Genomic DNA, 22,248 nt, shown 5'->3' with positions numbered 1-22,248 from the left:
GATCAGTTCTGGCTCACAAACTTCTGCTCCAGTACTTGAAATTACTTTATCCTTTAGTCTCTGGCCAATAACTTTTATTTTTACTGGATGACAGTTCAAGTGATAGAACTATTTCTCTAGCATTATGTATGCCTCAATTGGCAGCCATGAAGCTATGAAATCATTGTAATCATAATGCAAAATCACTGTATATGTTGTTTTTAACAGCCATTTACTAAACAAAGATGCTTGCCAATGGCATTAGAGATAACCTAGATTGAATTGCTCAGATCATGGGTCCTGGCCATCCCAAAGCTGGGAACATATCTGATCCAGCTTAGTACCATATTTAAATACAAAACAAGTGGCAGCCAAGTCTATATGAGCTCTATAAAACACTGAGCTCTCTCTGGTGTAATACACATAGCCATCAGGAAACAGATTGGGCACCAGGGGGGCAAAAATAGAGTGAAATACCAGAGTGCTCTTGGGATTGATTGTATCACATAAGTGAGCAGGGAAAAGGAAAGGACTTTTGCTAGTGGAAAAAAATGACTTGGCAACTCAGGGATGTGTTGTAACAAGAACTTGAATAAAATAAATAGGGAGCATTTTCAGGCTTTGGGGGCTGAATGAACACAATCAATCTTCCCTCAGCTGGAACTGTGTCACTCTCACCCACAGCTCCCTCTACCGAATTAAAATCTCATGGTAACATAAGTTACAGAGTGAGACTCAAACAAGGGACATTCACTGAGGACTCCATGATGTGTATAATCGTATATGGGATTTCTGAGTGGAAAGTTTGGGGGAGTTAGAGCCTCCCATTGGTACCAGCCCACAGAGCATGTCTTGCTGATGGCTTGATGTGGGCATGTTCAAGAAATCCAGCAGCCTCTCTGTTCAGCCTGGGTCTACGTCCAGGCCATGGCATGAGAATAAATTAGTCATCAAGCTAATGCTGTGCCATAATTTTCCATGTCTCCTGCTGGCATGCCTTACTCTTACCTACCACTTCTTTATGAGTCCTGTAAGTTCTCCTTACTTTCAGATTCACACTTTCCTTGTCCCTTTTAAGATGTTTTTGTCTTTCCTACTCTAGAGGAACCATGAAGGAAATACCAGAATCTTTGCTGTTCTGCCACTAATCCTATGTTTGCTTGTGTTGTCACTTCACAATGATTTTAAAGGTCCTGAATTTTTTCTGGAGTAAAAGCTTTTCTCCCGAGTTCAGGGCTTAGTAGGTAGCTTCTCAGCAGAGGAGCTGTGACCAGGGCTTCTAGGTGCTTCTTCATCCAGGTGGTAGAGAAGTTATGCTGTTGTGGTTCAGGGAGTTGCTGTGCCCTACTTTGCGCATTAACTAGTGTCACGTGGCTCTAGTTTTTTAATTATTATTATTGTGGAAACACCTAATATGAGCCAAGTTCATGTGAGACTCTTGAATAAAAGATTTCATTAAAAACCTTTGTCTGGCTATTTATTATGCTGTTGATCCCTGGAAATATAAGATGTCATGTGCAGGAGTCAGACCTTCAGCTCTGTAGAGTTTCTGCTAATTAAATTGCTAAGTGTGTCTGTTATTAGGAAAACCTCAAGAAATGCAACAAGGGGAGGGAGAGAAGTGCCCATCTTGTCCTTTCTCTGCAGAGCAGTGTTTGGATCACTCTGACCTCCGGGTCTCATAGAGCTGGTGTCTATCCCATCTTGCCCAAGCAGAGAAAACAAGGACGGGCAAAGAGTCAGAGCTGGGGGAAGCGCGTGGCCAGGAGTTCAGCTGGAGACTTTCAGGCAAAACTTGCCCTCCTTAGACACACACTTCACCCTCTCCTCCCCTAACAGCCCCCCACATCTGACATTTCTGTCAAAAGATACCCTGAGTCGCCCCTCCTCCCTCCTGCTCCTTTCTCATCCCTCTGCCCTTTTTTTTCCCCCACTTCTTTCCCCTTATATGTGAATAGTGAGAAAATGACTGGAAACAATGTGCCAGTTTGCAGCACTTTACACTGAGGCCCTTTTCTCCTCGCCCCTGACTCGCGAATGACTGAGAGTTGTTTTATTGTACAAAGATTCTCAGAGAAAAGAACTTTTATTTTACCCAATAACACAAGAATGGGCAACGGGCAAACAGTTAGTGCCTTGTTCCCAGCTGCCACTCAGACTGCGGTGGGGGAATCACTAATGGGGTCTCTGTGCCCCCTCTCTCCTCTCCTCCGTCTCTCTCTGTCTAGTTTGGCTCTCGCCTCAGTTGGCTGTCTGTGAGCGAGGGTAAAATGCTCCCGAGATAAGCCACTCCACTGTGTTTAATAACTCCACCTTTAGTTTTTCGGGGCAAAAAGATTCTGAATTTTTATCCTCAAGACTTGGAAGGCGAGCATACAATGGGGCAAGGCCATGGATGTAGTGACACAACTTGTAGTTTGTCCCCTTGCACCTTGAAAAAGGGGAATATATGAAAGAGAAGAGCTGCAGCAGAGGGTGCCCATCTTAGAGAAAAAAAATTAAAAAATCATTTCCACTAATACTTTAGCTGTTGATTCATAGTTGATATCTAAATGTCAGCCTTTTACAGCTTAATCATGGCTTTATTAACCCCTCTTTTTCCTAGCTGAAAGGCAGGCTGACTAGAAGGAAAGAATAATAAAGATTGGAGGATGGGGAAGCTGAAATGTGAAGAGTGAATTAGGCTTGTTTAGGAAAGAAAAGACTAGACAAGAAAAGACAAGCTGGGAAAGAAGGGTGTGAAAAAAAAACCTAACAGAAAATATCATGCCATTGGCTGTCCAAGTGTTTCATATTCTCAGCAGCAAAGTACGAAGCATAGTTGTTGGAGACATTGAGAATTTGGGAAAAAAAAAGCTTCTACTTAATTTCATCCATAATTCTCAAAGCTCATCTGTCATTTAAAATCTTTCCAACTTGCTATACACTAAGTCTCCGATTATGGATAGGATTTTCAGATTCTGATCAAGTTAGGTATTTAAACTCGATAAGACATGAATCATCACATTTCCTTTTCAAATCCCACAGTTTGAGGTCTGTTTTGATTTGTTTGATTTAGCAGGATGCCATTAGATCTGCAATAACAACATCAGGGTGCAAAGAAGTTTTCATGATGGACTAATATGTTTTCCTGAGAACTTCTAGTCGTATATAACATAAGCAAAAATACCTACACCTAAAGCTGTGGGGCACTTTTTTATTGCAATACTTTATTTTTACTAGTTTATAAACACTGCCTAAGCTTTCTGAGTATACCTCAGGGTAAGGTATTAATTGTTACTATTTATATTTTTCAGTAAAAAAGTTTTCACTCATTTGGAGAGACTGAAGGAAGTTACTTTGCTTGCCTGAGTTAAAGAATGTACACCAGTCATCTCCATCCAGACACATGAGAATTAAACTTTTTTTGGGTGCATCTCCCATTATGACTTTTTGTCATGTATCTGAGCTTCCTTCTTTCATGGAAAATTTTTTTCTCCTATAGTCAGATACCTAAACATGAGCTTCTGCATCTCCAGAGGATCCCTTGGCTTCACTAACAGCCAGGTGGAGGAGAATATCATGGAAATTGTGCCAAGAATAATAAATTACTTCTAATGATTATATCTAATAATTAACTATGATATCATTTACATATTAAATAAAAAATAATTGACATGTATTTACTGTAGAGAATTTTAAAATTATATATAAATAGGAATCCTAAAAGGGTTGGATCTGTCTGAATCTCTTTTCTAAATCCTGGAAAAGCTGAGATGCTATTACTAAGAAAATCCAGGTGCATTGGAATCAAACTTGCTCTAGGCCAGGTGAGACTCCTTCTTTATAGATGCAAGATTGTTTAAATATCTTAATCCATTTTTGAAATATAAAGTAGGTCTTCTCCAGTTTCACTAAAGCCTCAGATGCTCTGTGCTTCAGAAGGTTTATTTCCATGAGTGTTTTGGGTGCCAAGTATGAAATGTTGCATTTATCTTTCATCCCATTTAATCTCATTCTCCCTCTTATTATGGATAGGAAACACTTATTTTTTAAATTGAAAAGATACAGGCTGATAGCTTTGAATTCAAAGGTATCTTTGCTAAGCAAAATGAAGATTTGACTCAATAGACAGCCTGTATCTAGCTGTATTGATTCTGCCCCATTTTTCTTGGCTTTGCAGAAAAGGGAAATACATTTCATATTATTCATGTCAGAATTTCTGAAGTGGTATCCCTGCTTTCAGTGTAAATTTTCCACAGAATATATTTAGTGGCAGGATTCTGTAGAGATTTCAGGAAGGTCTTAGAGAAGGACTGGGCAAACTTCAGATCAACATCTATATAGCTGCATTTCCAAAATTTCTGAGTTGGTGGACCAGAATATAAATTCAGTTGTGCCTTGGTCACAATGCAGTGATTGGCGCTTGATCAAAGGCACAGTCAGCCAGTTCAGACATAGACAATTTGGTTTCTTCACATCACTCATTTCAGGAATGCAGATTTGTGGGAACAAATTAATTTGATCCTAGTCCACACGGAAAAATAAACGGAGTGGTGGCAACTCAGTGTGTAGAGAGCTGCTAAAGCCCATGGAAACCCCAAATTCAAATTAAAACTTGATGCTTTCCCCACAAATTTCCCCAGGTAAACGCTGTATGTTGGCTTAGTCTCTCTGCTTTTCCTGCTCACATTTGTGATAATCTCCACAGTGAGTGTGGTCTTAGTTAACTGTTGCTCAGGTTATAACTGAGAGAAGTAATTCAGGCTGTGAAAGCAACATTTCAATTATACGAATAATCAAATTCAAAATGTTATTTGAATAATTTGAGTTCTTAAATTAAGCAAGCACTTTTTTGCAAGTGGTCTATAAATTACATTTTCCGCTACATTGGCAGTAAACGGGTAATTAATATCTCAACTTTTCCTTCTTAATGTTGATTTAAGAAAAATAAAATAAGCTTAGAACATAAATGAGCTTTGCTTTCATAGCTCAAACATTACTGTCCCTGCTCAGTTAGCTGTGTAGCTCTGCTATCTTTCTCTTTCCCATAGCTGGACAGATAGGTAAGTATAGAGCTCCTTCTGTTTAATTTAATAGAGGAATTCTAGAACTAAAGAAAGTACAACTAAGTTGTAATATTTTTTCTGTTGATTTCAGAGGAAGTATATCCTCATCTTCAAAATGGAATTATTTGATTTGTTACTTCTTATCCTGTATCAACTGGGCATTTTGGTTCATTTACCTAACGTCAAATGAATGTAAATTTGATTACTTTCCTGATAAAGCAAATGTATCTAAGTTAAAACATTGCAACAATAAAAATTTGCAGTGTCATAATTGCAGAGAATGTATTAAAAAAAAAAATCTCATCCAACTTCTCAGAAAGGCTTTGTGAAAATGGCCTTTTTTTTGTTTTGCTAAACTATAGGGCAGTAATTCAAATGGATAATATGGGATGAATTGTTAATATTTCTCAACCAGGGAGAAAATATTAAGTGGACCACTGAGTGACACAAAGGAGGGGTCACCAGTGATTAAATACATACATAATTTAATCAGTTAACCCCTACTATAGATACTATGTTGATAGGGTTATTTATAAGAAATACATTTGCTCATAGTGTGAAGGTTAAACACTTGCTGTTCCCTTTCTAGGGTTAAATGTAATGAAGTTTCACCTGAGTGACAATAAGATATATAAAAGACAGCAAGGGAGACAAAGCGGGGGGGGAGGGCGGGCAGGGGGGAAGAGACTGCATGTTTCCAAAGCTGCACTTAGAAATGGTAGAAAAATGCAGGGGAAATAAAACTATCTATTTCAAAAGGATTGATACTTTTCATTTTTATTTAACGAATCGCTTTTTTGCAAAATATATATCAGGCACCTGCCTGAAATGGCTTCAAAACCAGATATGTTTCCTATAAACTGTGAGGAGTATCTAGGAGGCTAATGATAGCCATTCTTTATTTGTACATTTCATTAGTCCATGCTTCCATCTTTTAGTAAACTGGTTTTGTTTACAAGAACTGTTAAAAAACTGTTCAAAATCCACTGAATTCTGAAATTCTTTCCCTCTCAGACTCTATTTCCCCAGTCTCTGCCTGGAGCTACAAGCTGAGCCAGCAAGGTGGTGTGAGACTAGTGAAATATCAGGGAGGGACAATGAAATTTGCATTCTTGGTTGTTTTAATATGGAGCTTGGGAGACAAAGGATGGCAGAAAGTGGGGGTGGTCTACATAACTGAAAAGTGACTTCACAATATACAAGAAGCCCTGATACATACTCAGCAACACAGAACCTTTATGTTACCCAAGTAGATGTTTAAAAACAGACTTTCGTATAAAAGCACAATTTCATAAAATCATAGTTTATCTAAATGGGCTCAACTCTCACATTTGCTCCATGAGTGTCAACCCAGAAAAAAACTGCTGGCTGTTTTAAACAGGCCTGAATTCAGCATTTTTTTGCCCCACTACATCCCACTGGGTATTGGAGGTCAGAACCTGCAAAGACCTTGGCCACAATGATATTTTAAACCCCTGCACAATCCCCTGCAAGTCCTGCAAGTGAGCCACTCTGTGCTTCCAGCTGACATGCATCTCCAGCCCTAGGTCTGATGGAATATTCGGAAGTATTTAATTAGATGATTTTCTACCTGCTTCATGAACCTAAAGGGAGACTAGGCATGAAGGTTTTTTGTTATTTGGGAAGATGAATACATGATCAGAAATAATAGCTTCATCATTTCCTACTGGTCAGAATCGGTAGTTAGTTAATTATTCAACAGGCTCTGGTGTTGCTGCCAAACCCATGCTTTCTTCTCAGAGAATAACAGACAAGCTTGTTAGAGCAGCTTTCTTTGGACTGTCACTTTAGTGTTGATATGGGGTTTATTGAGATGCTGGCACTTTAATTTTAGTTTATTCTTTTCTTCTCTTATTTCTATCATTAAAAATGTACAACTTTCCCTGCATAGTTGTGCTGGCAAGCTAAACTATATTAATATTACCATTGTTATATCGTGCCATTCTTTTGCAGAAATTATATGCATGGTTTAATGTCCTCACAGAATTTTAGAATTAATCTGTACCTCTTCCCTGGTACCGTATGTTGCTGTTTTCCACTAGTATGGAAATGCAGGTAATCTTACGCCCTCTGTGACATGGGCAAGTGCTTTACAAAAAAGCATCTTTGACAGTTATCTTTTATACTTTAACATGACCAAAGAGTTAGGCTCTTAACCACTAGGCCTTGTACTACTTTGGGATTGGACAAAAGGCAGAAGTCTTGTGATAGTAGTATCCATTTAAGAGTTTACATTATCATTTCATAAGGCAAAACAGAAGGTGATATAAGCCCACTGCCATTCCTTAGTTTTTGACGGAACATATTCATCAAAAAAGCATGCAGTCCCCTGAGCTTGCAGCCATATGCTACAGGAAAATGTCACCAGTTAAAGATGTATTCATTTGCTGTTTTGAAAACTCTGTTTGATATTCATGCATTCCAAGTGTTTTGACCTAGATTTCTGTAGAGGCATTAGATCCAGTACTGAACAGGAAGCTAGACAGCTGTTGCTTGTGTAGTCAAAGGAAGAATTTAAAGTAAGGGGGGAAAAAAAAAGAATAAAAAAATGAAAACATTTATTAATGCATGCCAACATTTTGCACAGCCAATATGTTTAATACTAGATTAACTAATATAAGCATATGGAGATGCATTTGTTGCAAAGCTTTAAAGAAAAGAACAAAGAAAAAAGTTGGATGTATCTAAAGTTCACATAGAATAGAATTTGCACTTTCTACTATAAATGAAAGCCTGGTGAAATGGCAACATACTTTAATTATAAGCTACTTGCTAATGTCACAACATTTAAGTTTGGGGGCTATATTGTAGTACAAACCTCTCAGCGTATGCCTTGCCTAATCCAGAAACCTACAGGTAATAAAAATCCTTACTGAGTTCTGCAGTTTTTGCAGTCTATTTTGCCCTGAAGTCGTATAAACAGTTTGTTTGTTGTAATTGTAGATTCCTTTCTAGTAAATCCAGGTACAAAACAGATATAATGTAAACATAAACATCCAATTATTAAATGCTGGCTTTCATTCCACAGCTATGGCAAAGACGCTGCATTTTGTTATTACTGGGTTTATACAGACATAGCTCATCTGATGTTCATAGGTCCTTTGGTAGTTGAGTAACAACACTAAATAACATTGGAAACAAATGTTATCTTGGTTTGATAGGATCTTATGGGGGTGCTCATCTAATTCAGCTTTAGCCATCCAAAAGCTAGATGTCAAAGCTACTTGTCCAAGTTGTCTCTCCATAGCTCTTCATACCACCTACTGCAGATGTCTTGCTTGGGCTGGGCTGGGTAGTCCTGGAAAGGAGCCTGTTTCTTTCTTTTTACTGTCAAGGGGATTTGGTTGATTTGTCCAGATCAGGTGCCAAACCTTAAGACAGCTACAGACAGACAGTCCCCCTTAACAAAAATAAACATGACCAATTCATTTTTTAGTATTAGTGGAAAAACTTTTTAACTATTAAGTTCAAGCAGTAATCTGTTACCAATTTCAACATTTTCTGTTAATGGATTTTATACTCAGTCAGTCCAAAAATAGAGGAAAAGGTGCGAACATTTCCCCTCCCTGAAAATGGTTTTCATTTTCACAGTGAAAAATATGAAGATGGATTTTTTTCCAATAGCTCTCTTCCTAAGTGTTTATCAAATAGTTTATGCAAACACATTTCAGCTTATGGTTTATTTATAAACAGTTCAATTTCATTCTCCACAAAGGTGTGGAATTGGTTACCCAAGCCACGTGCTGGTTATTTATTTATTTACTTACTTATTTATGACTGAGTGAATGAAACTTTTTAAACAAGGGAAAAATGAATGAAGAATAGCGAAGAAAAGATGCTGCAGTTCAGAATGAATAAATCAACAGGTCTAAATGTCATGAAACTGAATTCTCCAGTATCTTCATGAATAGTCAGTCAGGGTACTCGTGAAGGCCTGTTGACAACTAAAAACCTGCACATTTGGTGGTGCGGTTGGCATACACATACACACAAATATATGCAGGCATACAGTCTCGAATGATATCCTGTATAAATGTCCAGCTCTTCTGTTCAGATGTGCAGTACATGCTGTGAGCATACAGCTACCTGGATAGATCTACATAGACAGTTATTTATGCAGTAATAATCACTCTTCCCAAGTTACACTGTTTGCACTTGAGATGGAAGAACTTCAAACATAGTGTTAAATCTCAGCAATCTAATGAGGATTGCCTTTCTAATTCAATCCTCTAGTGATGCAGGCTTCCACCATTAGAAGTGATGCTCTGAGGTGACTCCTTCTGGCACTCTCAGAAGCCAGTTAGGGGGACAAGGCTTTTTGGGACCACAAGTCATCAGATATGATCCCACAGCATGTGACAGAAACATCACGCTACAAACGCAGAAAATGGAGTAACGCTTAATGAAGATAGTTAAGAAGGGCTGTGAAAGATCATGGCTGTGAGGGGAAGGATTGAGCAGTGATGAGAAAAACAAGCCTTTGGTGGTTGGTGTTGTAGGAGTTTGCAACCAGAATAAAAAGGACAAGAAAAGTCATAAACACTTGCTTTTCTGTTGATTTATGAAAAACAGCTAAAAGTATCTTCCAGGCTGCTAAGAAATTTCTTCTGTTAAGTAAATGTATCAGAGTGAAACATCGTACTTTTTGTCAAGTGTGTAACATCTCTGTATATGGCCCTTATTTCAATAGACATACCATGCAAATATGTTTCATGTAATTCTGTCCAGTAGTGATTACTGTTGAAAGTGAAGTTTGATATGTTCGATACTTCCCTTTCCCAAATCAATCAACAAAATTAGGTCTTTCTAAGCCTAGTTGACCCACTTGGGCTTGGTTGGGTGCACAAAAGAAATGTTTGCTTAACCTGACATCTGGATAGCTTTGACACCCACCCAACTGTCCATGAATTCATTTATGTCTGGATCATCTGGGCACAGGACCAGGATGAAGCTTGAGCTCATTTGTCTGGTAATAGGATGTTTCAATCCCTCCACCCTTGCTTTTCCAGTCAGAAGACATTTTACATCTTAAACTGACATATTTTCAATTTTTATAGTCTACTTTTGCAAGATCCTTCCATATGGTTAAAGTTAAAATACACAGAGGCTATAGATAGCTTGGTCAGTCTTTGTATTAATCCAAAATGTGCCGGCTGAGTTAAGAAACACCAGCTCTGTACAACAAAACATGAACTAATAATGGTTTAGTTCTTTGCTAATAGCATACCTGACACAAAATATCTTGTTATCCAGCCTGAATCACTTAGGAATTAGCAGTAGCATACTGTACTATAGCCAGTTTGAACAGATGGATTTAGAACCAGAGAGTCAAATATATCCCTTTCTGGAATTTGTCTGCCTAATTTACTCATGTTACTGTTACAGAGATACCAAGATAGCTGATGATGCTGCTTTGCACTGTATTTACTCGGCTGCATTGCCACACAGAAATGTGATTCATAGACTCGCAGGAATTGCAGATGGAAGAGCCATATTAGATCATTCAATCCATCTCCCTGCTGATGCAGAATTGGTCGCTACAGCTACAGTACATTTTCTAGCGTTTTATCTGGTCTAGTTGTAAAAGTCCCCTGACACGGGACTTCCACTGCTTCCCTTGGGAAACTACTCCACAGTTCATCTTTTAAAATTGGCACTGTCAGAGACAGGCTAGAGAGCTAGCAGGACCATTGACCTCTACTCAATTGGGAATTCTTCCCTTCCTAATCACTAGGTGACCCTGCATGAAGATGCTGCACCATCAAATTCACATGGTGCTTGTGGATATATCACAGATTTACAGTAATGGACATTTTTTTTCTTCTCATTTGCAAGATACACTTTACTTTTTCAAACCTACCAACTCCTGTTGCCTTTTTATCTCAAGCCCTCTGGTGCATCTGCTAGTGGCTAACATGGTCTAAGCAAAGACTTGACATTAAAAAAACATCCAGACAATCTCAGCTTCTCTGTGGATCCTTGCACTTCTGATGTGAAGTTCAAGTTTCTCATTCTCACAGAGTCCTGGGCCACCATCAGTGCCCGTCTTTTCCCTCCTACCAATGATATTGTCTTTCTGGAGGATTTTGGTTGCCTGTTTACTGCTACAGTAGCCTTTGTTTTATTCCATAAGGGTAAGGGAAAGGAATTTTCAGTTTTCTGCTTGTTCAGAAAAAGTCTGTCCAAGGAGGTGGGAACAGTTGTCAATCAACACCAACAAACAATTTCCAAAAATGTCAGCAAACTAAGAAATAAGAAAGAAAAATAAAAAAATTACTTATTTGACTGAATAAAACATTACACTTAAAAATCTAGTACATTGCAAACATTTAAATAATCAAAGAAAATATTTAGAAATGGAATTGTGGGCATCTTTTGAACAGAATACTTTCTTTATCAGACATTTTTTCATAAGGAAAAAAAGAAAAAGAGTCAAAGTTCAGGCAGACAGTTCCAGTTATCTGTATGTATACTGGCTTTTCATTCAGCAGCAATCCTAAATAGGGTGGTATGACCATACTCCCATCCTTTCTGATTACTTACTTTTACTATGACTCTTACCAAAACAAGGCAGGCCAACGTCAAAAGATTTCACTGGAATCAGAGGATCGTCTGATGAAAAAATTCAGATTTCTCTGCAGTTCAGGAGCAACTAGGAAATGGAGACTGGAGAACGAAAACTAGAAAATTCAAATGTATACAATATAAAATACATGTATATTTTTTGGTAGCCTATACTTTTTTCCTAGGTTCTGAGCCAGAATTGGATACACCAAATACCAAGCAAAAAGGCAGTTATGTCAGTAATTCTGACCCATCTGGAAGCAATAACTACAGTCAATCACAGAGTAAATCCTTATCTGATGAGATTTCCAGCCCAATTTTTTTAGACACAAGAGGTTCAGATAGTTCAGATAAGGTTTGGCAGCTGAATTGGTATTTGTCCCAAGCAAACCTCCAGAGGTTCACCAGTCACTAGTAATAAATGAAAGTCTTTAGAAGGTGATGGTTATTTTGTGGTCAACATGAGATAAATTGGTGGTGCCAGCCCAGGTCCTAGGAGACATCTGTCTATATCTGAATGCCATCACCAGCTTACTAGACATCTCTGCAAAAGCACTGGTACATTAAGGTTTTAATGAGCCTGCCTCCAAAGCGGGGTGGCTTTTCCTTTCGCCCTGAGGTAGAATGGGAACCCAACTGTTTTCAAGGGCAGTAGATCTAGCACATTCATTCGATGGAGCAAAAGGCTCTTTGAAGGAGACATCAGTAGAGAAAACAAGCTGCTTGGGATGCAGTACACACCATGAGATCCACATCCATTCCATCTCTTTCCCATTAGCTTGCCTGCTACGCCAGGTGTTCTCATTAGCCATATGTATAAATATTTGTATAAATTATTTTTTTTTATCATTCTGGTACTGTATGTGTAGGAAGAAGTAGAGCCAATCTGTGTGTGAAAAATCAATGTTTGAAGATTTCCTTTTGGCTGCTGGTAGCTGGGGCCTCTTTTAACAACCCCTGTTGCGGTTGGTTGCTATCTCAGAGCCATTAGAAATTAGAAAAAAAAAAGATATGGATGAGATATTGACCTTCCACATGTCGTACATTTTGCCAATAAGTATTAATGACAAAGACACTAAGGAGTGTAATCTCCCATCAATGAATCAATACAAATCCCATTAATACTCAATGAGGGGATAAGATAGCCTTCAAGAGTTTCACACTTGTTCCTTTTGTAGGACTCCCTCTATAGGCTCTGGAGGTCCTTTTTGCCTCAGGATGATCGGTATATTGTGATTTTAATGAAATGAAGGGGATTTAAGATGCAACAAGACTCAGCAGGTGAGCGCACCTTACAAATTCCAAGTCTGGTCCATACAAAAATTGAATGCTTATTTGATGTGTGTCAATTCTGCTAGAATCTGGAAACTCAGAATTCCATATCATCAGCTGCTCAGGCTGCCAGCAAGATCAGTAAAAAACAAAGACAGTTAAACAGTCAGTTTAAAACTTCTTAGAAATTACAGGCTATCAGTTTTTAGTCCACTGTCTCCCTTTTTCCTCACTTCTCTAACTTGTCCCTCCAGTTTCAGAAGTGATACCAAATACCCACCCTTGACCTCCTCCCTTGTAGATCTGTAATCATCTGCAATAGTGATTTAACTCACGGCCCCAGCACTGTGCAATTTCTGCTTCTGCTGAAGCCAAAACCTGGAGTTAAACTTCATGGGAACTTAGAAGCAGCTTCAGGGGACAGATTTAGCTTACTGAAGATAGCCAAGGATAAATTAGTTAAAGAAAGCACTGATGTTACTCAAGGTAATTGGTTTGAGTTAACCATTAGACCTACTGGGCAACTTTATCAAGTTCTTGAAATGCTTTTGAATGCAACAGTGTGGTGGGAATAAGAGGAAAATTGCTTACATATATCTAAATCCTCTGGGCAAAATTTCCATACCAAACAGTTCTAATTTAGGCTGATAAATCAGAGAGAAGAAAACTCAGATTGAGTTGTATGTTTTGTTTTGGAGGGGTGTGGTTTTTTTTTCTTTTCTGAAGTACCTGGTGGGGAAATGTTCAAAAGCCTCTGAGAGTAATTTGTACTGAATATTAATTGGGGGGTGGGGGGGGCAGGGCTTAACTCCTCTTTGTTCTTCTGAAAGTCTTTCCATAAATCTAGAGTAAATTTAGGTACCACAGTGTCAGTGAATTGAATAAAATCCTCTTCCTTAGTCTTCTATTTCCTTTTCTTCCTCCACCCTCCTGTATTTATGTCTTTCTGAAAATTTTAAAAAACCCCTGCCTGCAATTCCATTCCTTATTCTCTGGTTTTGCAATTAGATGTGCAGTCTGTGTTGCCAGTATCATGGGAAGACAACTGGGCTGTCTGCCTCCTTCCTGGTTGCCTCTGAATTGCTTTAGCCTGCAAAGAAAACATTGTGGGACTTTGTTCAGAACAGTAAGAAACTAAATATTTGTCTTCCCTCTTATAATTTATGCAGCATGGGATTAATATAGAAAGTACCAAGATTGAAAGGTCAAGTGAGCTTCCAAACAGTGTTTCACAATAATATATCATTGCACATTTACCATGGCCTGCTTTCTAGAAAATGAAGCACCAATAGCAATGATGCACCTAAAGAAGTAATCTTAACCGTACTGTGGCCTGATTTTCTGTTATATATTTATAAGTTTCATCTACATTTCCTGTAGGGATCATTATCTCTGCTGGAAATTTTAAATCAGTGTTAGTACCAAAACAGTCTACATTTGTGGGTTACCCTCTAATTGTTTGCAGGCACCTGCTGATGTTTTAATTATTCAATGAACTGGCTATGGCATGCAGATAGTGTAGGCGTGGGATTTTTCTGGTGTTGGACCAAGTCAGCACAGCCCACATCCTTACTGCCTGTCTGGATCAGACTGGGCGTAAAATATCTGGTTGAGAATACCTGGGTTTCCTCTCAGTATGGAGGTCATAAAGCAGTAAAAACACATTGTCCTTTCTCATGAAAGACCTTTTGGACGGACAACTTCCCTTCCTCCAAGCTGCCAAAGTCACAGTCCTCATATTTATGCCCAGGGGACCTTTCCGGTCCCTTGGTTTTCAATAGTACTTAAACGATTCCCTTTTGCCATTGCATGGCCATTATCAGGGACTTCAGGTGAGGCCAGTGGAAGCCAGCAGGCACACTGTACACCACAAAAAGGGATGCATCTCTGGTAACTGCAGCTTTCACTAGTTTTAAGTTAGTTGAATTGGATAATATGACACCTTACTATGTCCTTTATACAGTCACTTAACTGTGCTCTTCTGAAGCTGGAAAAGACCTGTCCATAAGATTGCATCATGTGTCAGAATAGCACACCAGTTTCTACTCAGAAGATATTTTAAGTGCTTTCCTAAAGTGAATGACCCAGGCTGCTGGCCGATATGGTGGGTTCTCCACCTCTTGAAGTCTTCAAATCTGGAGCGGATGCCTTTCTGAAAGATATCGTTTAGCTGAAAATGATTTATTAGGCTCACTACAGTGGGAAATGGGTGAAATACTAAGACTGGAATTATAAAGCAGCTTAGCATAGGTGACCTGATGACCCCTTCTGGCTTTAAAAATCTAAAAGCTTAGCCAAAGATCCAAGAAGTGAATACGGCTTTTTTATAGACATGATGTAAACAAGTTTATGTGGATGTGTGTGTGAACCAGGACTCACCGAGGTTTTGCTAGGTCAGATTTGTAGCACTTTAGAGTTATAAGTCCAGTTCTTCATAAGTATGGGAGCCATAAAAGAATAATTAAAAAAAAAAAAAAATCATAGGTAAGAGCTAAATAAAGCAATGGCATTGTTTTCCCTTAAATGTCACCTCCTTTGGAAGAAAAAGAGTGGAAAATTATAGGTGTCTGGCCAAAAAAAGGGAGGGGACGTGGAGCAGGAGAAATAGCCATCAAAATCTTCTGGTTTGCAGATAAGAGGGGAATGAAAGACTTCCTGCACACAGGGAACAGAGGCCCCAGGGGGCCAGGGAGGCCACGGCTGGCTGGGAAGTGCCCGGCACCGTATATAGAAACCCTAGGAAACAAACAGCTCCTGCCTGGCACAAAAGTCAAAAGAAGCGAGGCGGCGAGCAGGGGGCCAGGGAGGGCTGATGCTCCCGACCCCTCTGCGGCCCGTCTGGCCTGACACATTTAACGAGTCCAGCAGTCACATCAAAAACACCCTCAGCCTTTAGATGAATGAGCTGTTTGTTTTTCTTCCCGATGGCTTGATAAGAGGTCACAGGATGTGTTCAATTTATTATTTTTTTCTCTCTCTCTTTTTTCTTTTTTTTTTTTTTTTTAATATATAATGAAACAATAGGTTAAGAGAGAAAAGCCCCAGCCCAGTCCCAATAGGTCTCTCCGTCCCCCGTGCTGCTTCATTTCCTGCCTTTTTGAAGCAGACATCCCCCTTTTGTTTTCCTCCAGCCCGGCCAGCGCGTGTCGGTCCGGCGGCCACCGAACAAATAGGTTTCGGCCACCGACACCTCCTCGACCCCGCCTGCCCGCCCGCGGCCACTCGCTCACGGCCAGCGGCTTCCTGAGGCCCGGCGGCCGCTACCGACCCGCCGCCGGCCTCGCAGGAAGAGCCGGAGAGGCCTGCGCCCGCCCGGGCGGAAGCGACGGGAAATCCCTGCAGCCGCCCGATTGCACTCCCGCGGCTGGCGGGACGTGGCCAGGGCGTGCGGGCGCACGGCGAGGGAGCCTTCCTGTTGGCCCGGCCGGCCGCGGTCCTCGCCCCCGACGCTGGAAATCGGTGGCACGCCGGCTCCCACACGCACGCCGGGGGAAGTGCTGGGAGTTGGAGATAAGGCCTCCCGCCGCTCTGCCTGCCACCCGGCTCTGCTGCCATGGTGAAAGTGGGAAACAGAGCCGAGGCGCCCGGGAGGCTCCCCCTGCTCTCCCAGGACCTCTCTTACCTGGAAGGGGACACTCAGTGACTCCAGCCCTGGTCTGTGGGAAGGATAGGGGCGAGGTGACTCGCTGGAGAGGAGCAAGTCAGTGTGCTGGGACCCCGCAGCCTCCGGGGAGATGCATGGAGGAAGGATGTTCAAGGCTGGGCTCAGGTACTGAAATTTCCACCCCCCCTTTCCAGTCCGTCAGCCCGTCCTAAAACTGGGGTGCAAATGGGCTGTCCCAGACATATATGAAATCCATGGGTTTCTGGGGGTTTGGTTCCTGCCTCTGGCCAGTCACCAGTATGACACCAGGCCTCCTCCAAGGAAATATGTCCCTAATCCCAATAAACAGGGTTGAAATTCAAAAAGCAACCGCTGGCTTCTTTAAAAGTCCATACACACCCTGTCTGTGCCCAACAGGAGTTGAGTAGCAATGGGAAAAACAAGTTTTCCATTCTGGCTAGAGCTGCCCAGAAAGAAGGATGATGGCATACGCAGGTTTCGGTGGTCCCCAGGTGCTGGATCTCTGCCTGCAGGAGGGATGGGGAGACAGCATCTTCAGGGATGAGCTGCTCCTGCCTGGACCTTCCTGAGTGACCACAGTTGTTTGCAGCCATGCTGCAAGTCTGCGGTTTGCAGGAGAAGAATGCTATTTGTAAATCTGTTCCATACCAGCCAAACTTCTGATTTCGGCCTAAAATTACGAAAATTGAAAAAAATTGTGAACTCTCAAACTCTTCATCAAGGTTCTCAGTTTTCAACCTTCCCTCTGATGACCTCTCTTTACAATTCCCTTTGTACAGGTGACCTTTTCTTTTGTGCAGAGGCTGCAGTGCTCATCCGTGAGGCAATGCAGGAGTTAGTTAAAAATATATTCATATAGGCAAATTTGAACACTAAAATAAAATTGTCTTCCTGAGGTCATTGTCTCTGTAGACCAAAGTGAGGGAGGAAGTGCAAGAATGTGATGCTGATTAAGAGACCACATGCTGGGCAGGTATCAGTTTAAACTCTTTAGACTGTTACCTGCTCAGCAGGGGAGACCCGAATCCACATTTGATGATTAGGCCATATTTATGTCTCAGCTCAGCAAGTCTCTATACCTTGGCCTGATGAGCAACGTGTATAAAACTCACACCAGTGTCTCCATATTAATCAGAGGGGTGAAAAAAAGTTTCATGGGTACGTTGGATTTCTAAATACGTGGGTGTCCGAGGCCCATTTACCCCAGGCTGTATTATGGCTAAATGACAATCCACCCACTCTGCCCCCTTTCACATTTTGGACGAATCATGCAACAAGCTGAGTCACATCAAACTAATGTGCGTTCAGTGGCACAGGCAACAAAACTGATAACGTGCTGCCTGAAGAAGGGCCCTCCTAGTACATGGAAAACTGTGCATATATATACATATGCAAATATATACACATATATCTATAAACTCTAAATATGCATATATATAGACCTATGTATATATGTTTTGCAACTTTACATGAAAAGCTGTAGCTGTATTACAACATACAGTATTTGACGGTCTTAAACTCTGATTAGCATTCTTGATGGGTTCTTTCAGCATGGTTTACTCGGGAAACAAGGCTTATGCAATCACAGTCTGTGTATGTGTGTACGCGTCTGTCACCATTAGGCATCAGATAATTTACACAGGAGAGAGGCATTATGAGTGTCCCTAGACCAGGAAAAGCTTCCTGGAGAAATAGCTTCTGTCAGTATTTTCACCCTAAAAAAAACAGAGAGAACCCAACCACAAGACATGTATCCATTAAAAATCTTCATCAGGCTTTTTTAAATCCTACGCTTGTAGAAATGCTTGCTCAATATCTAAAGAATTATTACAAATAAGAAGTCATAAAGGATGACACCAAAGAAGCAAAATACTACTCAAATTTCATATTAATCTGTTACATTTTCCACTGCAAGATACATACATTTTTTAAGGGTTTTATTTTTCAGTTTACAGAATTCTCCTCTTGGCTATACACAAGTAGGTTTGCAGCTCTGGGCAGAGCTCAGCTTTCAGGACATTGCACTCCCACATGACCAAAATCATCTCACATGACACAAGGACTAATATTACTATTTGGGAGTTAAAGGTCCCCTCCAAATGTTCATGAGTGATGCATGAGAGAGATCTTTAGCCTGTATGATCTGCAAAATAGAATTCCAGAATAAGGTCTGATAAGCACAACTTCTGCTGATGGTCCTGGGTGTTCCTTCAACTTTAGCCCATGAAGATTAAACCCCATAAGATCCAATTATGAACATAGGATTTAAAGTAGGATTTAATGTATGACAGTATCTTAATTTTTTTTCTTGTGGTTTTTTTTTGTTTTGGGGATTATTATTTTTTTATGTATCTATATATACAGCCTTGGCACTGAGGTTCCAACAAAGAGCAAAGGGTTGGGCTGCAGTGTTGCTTACACAAAAAATTCAACTCAGACAGCTGTGATTGCACCTGGATAAGTCCTGGCTCCTTCCAAAATCCATCTCTGACTTGGAGAGCTACTCTAGTGCCCAGTTAGGCATTTGTACCCAGGTACATGATATTCCACTGCCTCATCTCATTGTTACAGTGGGAGCACAGACAATTTACTGGGGTTCTTTTGGGGGGCAAATAATCCAGTGATATGGAAAAGCCAGGAAGGGAAAGGGAATTATGGTTTGAATTGCTGATATTTCTAAAGGAAAAAACACCAGTTGCCATGACAATAAAAGTGTGAAATATTCAAAGAGGTCAAAATTAAAATACATGATTTACTCTTCTCAAAGAAAGCGCTATACACACACCTCACGGATTTTAGTTTTTGAGATTCAATCTTTTTTATTTGTTTTTTTTATAGATTCAGGACCATCTCTTAGAGCATCCCTCACTGTTCATACAGCCTTCAAACTGACCTCTGCTGTGGAGCCAATTCCTGAAATAGAGTCCTTGTGCTTTCTAGTCATTCCTAGATAATTAGAAAAGGTGTCAAACACCTCTAACCCATCTTCACATCTGTGAGTAAATGGGAGTGAACAGGCCTGGAGAGATGGAGAATCCCCAGCTGGGAAAAGATGAGAGCACTTCCTTCTGTAGTATGAATATGTTGACAAACAGAGATGCTTTGGGAAGGACAGATCCACAATCAGTGCTTTGTGTTTCTTTCTTTCCCAGTTCCCTGGAGAGGGAGGGCTGTTTTGTTTTTATCCTCTCTATGGCATATTTCCAGTTGCAAGATAGCCACCTTGGCACCTCTTTTTTCCTTCTTTTAATGCTGTCATAAGGAAGACTAGCCCTTACCAGAAGCTTATTTCAGTATCTACATGATAAAACTGTCCAGAGGCCCCATCCACAAAATTTCAAATTTGCCAAAAAAAAAAAAAAATCCAATACTCTCTTGAACCCTCAAGATATAAACCCAGATTTTTCTTCCTCCTTGTGGTAGCCTACCAAAATGAGAGAAGGGGATGGCTATTTAAAAAAAAAAGAAAAAAAAGTCCCAGAAATTCCTCCTACCCAGCTGGGATTGATCTCTGTTTACCTTGGGGGTTGCAGACTGGCAGGAGAACCTGCCATCTGACCATGGCACGTGCCAGGTCTTCTTCTTGCAACTGCGTCCTTGTGCAGTAATTTAATTTCCATGGAACTGGGATGCACCCAGAAGGATCAGCGAGGTGTAAACCTCGAAGTGTACAAAGCCTCTTTTGTTCTGAACTAATTATGTTATTACTCGTGTGTGTGCTAGTTTGGAGATGTCCAAGGAAGAGCAGCCAAGAAGTCTCTACTACTTTCATCCTTGGTCACTGTTCAGGCCATAGGGGATGTCAGTGGTTTTGCCCTCAGGGCCAACTAGAACAAGGAACTTCAGGAATTCACAAAACCAATAAGCAGTAAAGCGGTCTGTGGGGCGAGAAGCGACGAGAAGGGTCAGCAGAGGGACTTTGCAGCCTTGCTAACATCTGGGTCTTGCTCAGCGTGGTGTGGGTGGAGAGGGGAAGGGGGCAATGTTTTCTCAGAAGCTCTCGATTTACTGAAATATGTTGAAGTGGCTGAGCCACTTAAAATCGGGTTAGCTTTAGCAACTGTTCATTTGCTGTGCTTGCTCAGGAGATGTCGGCAGCGAACACCCTTACCCATGCCATATTTTGAAGAGGACAGGTTCTGCTCTCTGTGGTGCTGCTGTAAATCCTGACTGCATTAATCATGCCAGATTCCCTTCATTCACATCCTTAGCAAATTGTGCACGTATCTTATTCACTTACACAGGTAAAAAACAGTTGAATTAATAAGTAATGACTTTGGGTTTTCAGCTTTTTTTTTCCCAGTCATGTAGAAAGCTGGTTCCTCCCCATTCATCCTGCTCAGCATACTAACGTACCTAAAATGTCCTGAGAGAATCAGCATCCTCGTGGAGGAGGGCTGATCTATGACTTCACTGGGCTATGGAACAAGCCATAACAGAAGTAATTTTATTAAGAAAGTAACAATTTACCACCAGAAATCTTTGAACCATACATTTAAATTCTTGAATTTGGGGCGAAATATTATTTGCACAACAGACTCAGCTCTCCTTATCTCCATAGCCTGAAGTATTCCTAGTGTTGCCAGCTGTAGAGTGCATATCTCATTGCAGTACACGGTGCTCTGAAGTGTGCCAAGTAATAAGCTATAAAGAGAGAAGCAGGACTCAAGCAACACAAGGATGCAAAGCAATATTTTCCCTTGACACCCAAGGTCATAGCATAAAGAAACATGGAACAAGGGAGCGTCAATTTTCATTGAAGATGCAGGGTACAGTGCTGCTGTACCAAGCTAACAGAAATAAATTAACGTGATGGCAAACTTAGAGTGTCCTCTTAAAATGTGTTTGTAAGTGTGTGAGTGTGCATGCGGGGGGATGATGCTACATTGCTCTGTATATTTTCATGGCTAGCAGAAACAGGCATCACAGATTTAAAAAGAAACACTTCTTAAAGATAATCTACTCTGTATATACTATAAATACCGACACAGTTTTGCAGGGAGCTCTGGGTTAAAGAGCTGAGAGGAATAAGTATGATTTGCTGCCCAGTGAATTACTCATCGGTACTGTCTTAACTCATTACCAATTCCTAACCAAAACATATACCCAAGATGACTTTTCAGGATTGATTATACTTACATTTGAGGCCCTATAAAGCTGGAATAACTATTGTTGCATTCTTGCATTCTCTCGCCTCCACGGTAAGAACTATATATGTATAGGAAAACAGAAGAAACCTTGTTTGTCTGTTTTGCTTTTGCAATGGTATTATACAGTGTAAATGAGGAGTAAATGCAGAAGAAGAGTTGGTTTTCTGACTGCTCTGTGCCCAATTTGGAGTCCTGTGAAGTCAATGGAAAATCCTTCATTGACTTAGATGGGGTTTGTATCAGTCCCTTGAACATTATCAAGCCAGCAAGAAGGATTCATAGCATTCACCATATGGCTCCAACTTCCTTTAATTCTTTACCTAACATTTATGAAATGCAGACAGTAAGGGAGCATTCCTTTATAGTTAGGAAAGCACACGGTGCTTAATTTTAATGGAAAACTCTTTTTTAAACACAGACGGATCCTGCTGTGTTTGACAAATATGTTCCAGAAAGAAGCTCAATCTAGATGTTATGTGTAACTTTATCTTATTCCCTTCTGAGCACTACTGTTCTTGCAAAGTGATCTCTCAACTGCCCAAAGTCATTACACTTTTTCCCTTTCACATTGTACCTCTGTAAATGTCAG

The sequence above is a fragment of the Haliaeetus leucocephalus genome, unplaced genomic scaffold (genome assembly GCF_000737465.1).
Source record: "Haliaeetus leucocephalus isolate CR32 unplaced genomic scaffold, Haliaeetus_leucocephalus-4.0 Scaffold339, whole genome shotgun sequence".
Lineage (NCBI taxonomy): Eukaryota > Metazoa > Chordata > Aves > Accipitriformes > Accipitridae > Haliaeetus > Haliaeetus leucocephalus.
The sequence above is the reverse complement of the archived record's forward strand: the minus strand, read 5'-3'. Positions refer to the sequence as shown.